This window comes from Neophocaena asiaeorientalis, unplaced genomic scaffold, assembly GCF_003031525.2.
Source record: "Neophocaena asiaeorientalis asiaeorientalis breed wild unplaced genomic scaffold, Neophocaena_asiaeorientalis_V1.1 scaffold133, whole genome shotgun sequence".
Taxonomy (NCBI): Eukaryota; Metazoa; Chordata; class Mammalia; order Artiodactyla; family Phocoenidae; genus Neophocaena; species Neophocaena asiaeorientalis.
Genome location: NW_020174429.1, coordinates 1,033,992 through 1,040,456, shown reverse-complemented (window position 1 = coordinate 1,040,456; position 6,465 = coordinate 1,033,992).

Sequence of the window (6,465 nt, the reverse complement as noted above, 5' to 3'; positions counted from 1 at the left end):
AGTTGTCCCTGGATCCCGGGACCCTGGCAGTGGTGGGCTGCACAGGCTCCCCAGAAGGGGGGTGTGGAGAGTGACCTGTGCTCGCACACAGGCTTCTTGGTGGCGGCAGCAGCAGTCTTAGCGTGTCATGCCCGTTTTGGGGGTCCGCACTGTTAGCCGCGGCTCGCGTCGGTCTCTGGAGCTCCTTTAAGCAGCGCTCTTAATCCCCTCTCCTCGCGCACCAGGAAACAAAGAGGGAAGAAAAAGTCTCTTGCCTCTTCGGCAGGTCCAGACTTTTCCCGGACTCCCTCCCGGCTAGCTGTGGTGCACTAACCCCCTTCAGGCTGTGTTCACGCCGCCAACCCCAGTCCTCCCCCTGCTCTCCGACAGAAGCCCGAGCCTCAGCTCCCAGACCCACCCGCCCCGGCGGGTGAGCAGACGAGCCTCTCGGGCTGGTGAGTGCCGGTCGGCACTGATCATCTGTGCTGGAATCTCTCCGCTTTGCCCTCCGCACCCATGTTGCTGCGCTCTCCTCCATGGATCCAAAGCTCCCCCTTTCGCCACCCGCAGTCTCCGCCCGTGAAGGGCCTTCCTAGTGTGTGGAAACCTTTCCTCCTTTACAGCTCCCTCCCACTGGTGCAGGTCCCATCCCTATTCTTTTGTCTCTGTTTATTCTTTTTTCTTTTGCCCTACCCAGGTACGTGGGGAGTTTCTTGCCTTTTGGGAGGTCTGAGGTCTTCTGCCAGCGTTCAGTAGGTGTTCTGTAGGAGATGTTCCACGCGTAGATGTATATCTGATATATCTGTGGGGAGGAAGGTGATCTCCGCGTCTTACTCTTCCGCCATCTTCCCCCCCTCTCTCCTGACTGCCTTTAGCATTGGGAATTAATTAAGTCTTAGTAGATCTGAACCTCACCTGAAGAGGTTATGGCCATCTTATTAGGCTTCTTGCCTTGATTCTTATAGAATGTAGAAAACTCCCCGAGGGTAGGAAAATGTTTCCTGTCTCTGGTTTAGCTCTGATGTTAGATGTGCTTGTGCAAATCATCTCCTAACTCAGATTTCAGCTAGTTTCTGAGAACCTGGAAATTGGGCTCACAAGCTGGGCAGTACTGATGAGAAAGCAGAGGGCAAGATCCCAGTTATTCTCCTTGCCAGCCATGGAAAAGCTGTTGAGTGTGTGCTTGCCTTTGTCTACCTGGAGCCCTGGGATGGATGTTTTCCTAAGATGCTTTGGAGAGGAGAGTGGGGCTGGCGGGAAAGGTTGTAAAAGTGAATTATTTGATAAACTAATATCTCTGCTTACTTTCTGGAAAACTAAATCACGCTATGTTTTATCTCCATTGCTTTGCCAGAAATTCCTCATGACAGATTCTGATGCACCAGATTGAGCCATCTCGCTGAGCCGCACCTATTTGCAGAAGTCATTAGAAGCCATTGTTTAACCAGAGGCTTTTCTGTTTCTTCCTTGCAATTTTCAAGACCCTGCATTTGTACAGACCTGACTCGGCAACATTCTATTTTGGGAATTTGTTATCTCTTCTCAGATTCTGGACTGTGGTTCCCTAGTTTTCTGCTCTTTGTTCAGGAATGGCTATTGCATAGCTCTTGAGTCCAGGTCTGAAGTAGTCTTGCCACATCTTTGTAACAGGACTCTGCCCAGCTTCTGGGTACGGGAGTGACGACTCCTGCCTGCCTCATGGACAAACTAACGTTTTCACCATTGTAAATTGTTACATTCCCCGGGAAAGTAGCCTTTGCCACAGTGGTAAAACATTTCCATAGAGCATACATGCCCCCATCTCTCTCTCTCTCTCCCCCTGCCCCCCTACCTCCCTCTCTCCTCCCCTCCTTCCCTCTTCCTTTCTCCTTCCCTTCTTAAATGGGATCCTAGTTGGAAAGCACGCAGCATAGTGGCTGTCACAGAGCCCAGAACTCAATAAATATTATTGATTACTACTAATATTATAATTATCATGTTCAAAAGGAAACCGTAGCCCCCAGTCCCTTTGTGGTCATGCTCGAGAGTCAGAAAGCTCTCATAGCCTGGTGACCCATTCTGTTGTTTTTTTATACTCCATCCTTCATACACACACAGCCTATTAAGAGTCTGTTCATTCTTGGGATGTGTGCGAAATTCCAATTCCTGTCAGGAGAATTTATGTGTGGTTTTAGAGGGGATAATCGACCAGTTAGTACGGGCGCACTGATTTTATACACATACGCGTCGGCGTTTACAGCACACGTTATAACATCTTCAGTCTCTGCCAAGAATGTGTATTTCTTAGCCCCGTGCATTTGCATATTATGGGTTCATAATTTCAAATAGCTGTAAAGATCTCTACAGGAAAATGTAGTCACTGTAGTCTGATGTTCTAAATCTCAATGTAGTAGTAGAACCGGGCTAATTTTTGCCCCTGCTAATGTACCAGCCCTGAAATTTTCACACACACACACACACACACACACACACACACCCCTGTGACTTTACTTCTAAGCAAGGATTTAATAGCTGGGAGCTGACTTATGCTGCCTATTCCCTAGACTTCATTACCTTTCCAAAATATATCGTACACTTGGCACAATGTACTGTGGTCTTATTACAGATGATTAAAAAGAAAAGATTTGTCAAAATAAATGAACCCCTGGTTTGGGTCCCTCGCTTTCCACCCCTCACCCCACCATGCAGCTTTAGTCATCTGCCGTGCTTCTTGCTTAGCTGTGCTCCCTGACACGGCAGAGAGCTCTTCACAAATTGCCCTTTCAAGCTAACATCACCAGAGAATCCAGCCACCCACACCTCACCCTCTAATCAGTCATTAGAGAACCTGCCATTGGCAGCACTTGATTTGACCAAACAAAACAGAGCAGCGGGAACAAAAGAAACTTAGACGTTTTTAAGGTCTTGCAGGTACCAGACACCTGAATTTTAAACAGTCACGTGGAGATTTTCTTTTTGGAGTTCAGAAAAAAAAGGATGCCAAGTTGAAGTCTATTCTATCCCATTTCAGTGTAGGGAGAATTAAATAGCTGAGGCATAGGAGTCTTCCAATGTAGTGGTTGCAATGGAAATGCTGCAGAAGTTCACTGTCCCGGGGCTGACCTGGGCCACGGAATCGGCCAGGGCTGGGAAGGGGGTGCAGTGGCTTTCTTCACTGACTGGTCTGCTTTGCTCTTGTTGTTCAGTCATAAACTAAATGCTGCCCTGAAGACTGGGAACTGCATGCCCTTTGGAGTACCTGGGAGGGTTCCGGCTTCCTTGAGGCAGCGGGATGTCATTTTCCGGCTGCGGAAGTGGCAGCTGTCTGTCACTCAGATGCCGAGGTTGCTGACCTCAGGGTGCTTAGGATTACCTTGCCGCCTCTTGGGTTGTGCCCCTTGTGGCTTAGTTTTACTTAGGAACATTTGCTTTATTCCTGTGTGTGTGTGTGTGTGTGTGTGTGTGTGTGTGTGTACGTGTGTTCATCTTGAAATGTCCTCATTGAAACTTCCTTTAGTTTTCATTCGGAGCTTAATTGCAGAAGAATCAAATGAAAACTTTACATTATAAAAATTCTCTTTTTAAAACATTTTTAACAGCTTTATTGAGGTATAATTTATATGTCATAGAATTCACTTTGTTTTAGATTTACCGTGCAATGATTAATTTTTAATGACATAACATACATATGTATATATATGTATAGATATATATGTATGTCAGAGACTGCGGAAGGGGGAGTAAAAGAAGGAATCTTTTGTCCTCCACTTGCATTCTCTCCCTTCACCTTCCCTGCAGAAGGAGCCACGTGGGCAGGAAGTGTGGAGGGCAGAGGAGGCCCGCAGGGAGGGGAATACACTCTGGGCAGGTGCCTCCTGCTTCTGCTTGGTCCCACCCAGGCAGTTGGGGCTCTTCAGTGCTTGGACAACAACTGTTCCTCCCTGGTCATTAGCAGTTTGCAAATGCCAAGGTATTGTCACATCAGATGCATATTAGCACGTTTGGCTAAAACCGTTTTCTGTTCTCACTCACAGACCGTGTTGCAGTGGATTTCAGAGGTCATCCAGGCCAGTTCCCCTGTATACACACAGCCCGGTATTGTCTCTGGGGCTCAAGTAAGTGGTCCAGGGGCACTCACTGGTCAGCAGTAGAGCTGGGGCCAGATCCTGGTCTCCAAACTGTCCAGGACAGTGGCATGCCCTTCTCACTGCACTGCCCTGTCGGAATGGCCTAACGTGGGCATGGGAAGGTGGGCAGGAAGGCAATGTGGAAGTTACCAAAGACCCATTTATCTCCTTACAGGCATCTCGTGTCCCAGCTCCCTAGCCCTGCTCCAGAGCTATCTTTTGCTGCTTTAGAGCATCTCAGTAAGGACTCTGTGCTGTCCCAGTCTGATTTTTCAGCACTTCACATCATCTAACAACCCTGAAAGGAGCAGAGGTCAAGTGGAGAACCCTCTCCCTCAGACCTTTATTCCAGAAGCAGCAACCCTTTGATTATACCTGAGAAGTCCAAGCAAGAAATTAGGCAAAACAGAGAAACAGCAATAGCTTGTACTTGGACTTCTGTGTAGAGACTGCTGTTTTAAATCCTGGTTGCATTTTGTTGGCGTGTGTGTATTTGTGTGTGTGTGTGTGTTTTAAAAGAAAGTTCTGAGAAAATGATGTTTTGGGGGTAAAAAAGCATTTCATCTTGAAGAATTCAAAGCTGTGAACAAAAAGTGAGTGAAGAAACCAATCGTATGTAGATGCAGGTAGTTATTAGATAACCAATGTGTGGTGGAAAGGGAAGATCTTATGCTTTGGAAGGCGAACAGTCCTTCCCTCTGATTCAAGGCACCATCACAGGGAATTCGCCCTGCTGGGATGCTTACTTAGAAGGCTTTTCTCTTTCAGCTTTTGCCAGCTGGTGTGGAGCCGAAAGCCAACTAGTGGGGCAGAAAGCCAAGCTTTCCCTTGTGCTGAGAGCCAGAGGGGAGAAGTAGGTAGACAGCAAACCCAAATAGAGGAGCAAAGTCATGACAGTTAAACAGTGGCAGTTATAGCCGGACAGTTCAATGCTTGAGCCTGTAGCAACTAGTTAAGCCAAGAAGACAGGAGTATCCTAGAGCAGTGATTCTCTAAAGGGGGTCCCCGGACCAGCGACAGCAGCATCTCCCGGGAGCTTGTGAGAAATGCAGATTATCAGTCCCCACCCCGCTGAGACCAACTGAATCGGAAATTCTACACGTGAGCCCAGTGTTCTGTAGTTTAACCAGCTTTCCTGGAGGTTCTGATGACCTCTGCAGTTTGAGAACCACAGCTGTAGAAAGAGTGAGCCAAGTTAAGCCATGATGGATCGATAGCCGCTGAGGGTCAGAGTACTGATTCTGCATTGTTTAGTGAAGGTCACAATTTGTTGTCATGTCTGGTTAATTTATCAATAATAAAGAGTTTTATTACCCTATAGAATATATAGTTGACTGAATTGCATGTCAAGAGTCCAGCGAATTGGACGTTATACTTTGCCTTATAACATGTTAAGCCTAAAATATTTCCAATAAAATTTTATTACAGGTGCTTCAAAAACAACCCCCAAATCCAATGAACTTCACTCAGAAAGAGCATAAAAGAGATCTTGAGAATGAGATCGACTGGCTTTAACTCCTGGTTCTGCCACTTACCGGTGATGGGAAGTAGAATGTTACTTAAGATTTCTGAGCCTCTTTTATCTTGTTGAGTCAAATCGGGGTGAAAATTACCTACTTTATGGAGTTCTTGAGAGTAAAGGAGGCTGAGAGACACCAAGTAGGCAGAGTCTAGCTCAGCGCCTCTGCCACACAGAGGACTTCATTTCCTGGGCAGGTGCATTTTGAAGGCATTGCCATCACTTGGTGGCAGTCACCCAGATGACCGTGGCTTTGCTTCTCAGGAATTGAGCACTAGTATTGGAAGGGATTTGGGTGATACAGTCCACTCACTTCTTTTTATAGTTGAGGAAATGGAAGCTTGGAGACTTTAAGCCACAAAGCTAGTTATCAGCAGAAGGAAGCCCGAAGCCCCTGTCTGCTGCAGCCCAGCTCAGTGGCGTTCTTGCCCAGGCCATTTGTCCTCACATGCTGACCCTGTGTCACATGAAGGTGAGTGCAAGGGCCAGAGAAAGTGTCCTTGGTCAACTGCAAGGGCCTCCGGGCGGAGGAGAAGGAGCCTGAGGGCTGCCAGCTCGCAGTTGGGTTGCTCCTCTTACTTGCCTCTCAGTGCTTCGGTTTTCCTGGCGTGGAGAGCACAGTATGGATGCAGAGCCATGGCCGGTGAGGGCCTCCATGCCTTGGAGATGGTGGACTGTGGGTCTCGTTCTATCCCTGGAGAAGTGGAGGCCCAGAAAGGGCAGGTCTCGGGGTGGGCTTGGAACTTACTCTGACTATGAAGCTGTTGGAAGGTTTTAAGCAGGTGGGTGATATGCTGTGATTATAATTTTTAAACAAGCACCAGCAGTTATTGAAAATTGACCTCTAAGTATTACTCTTGG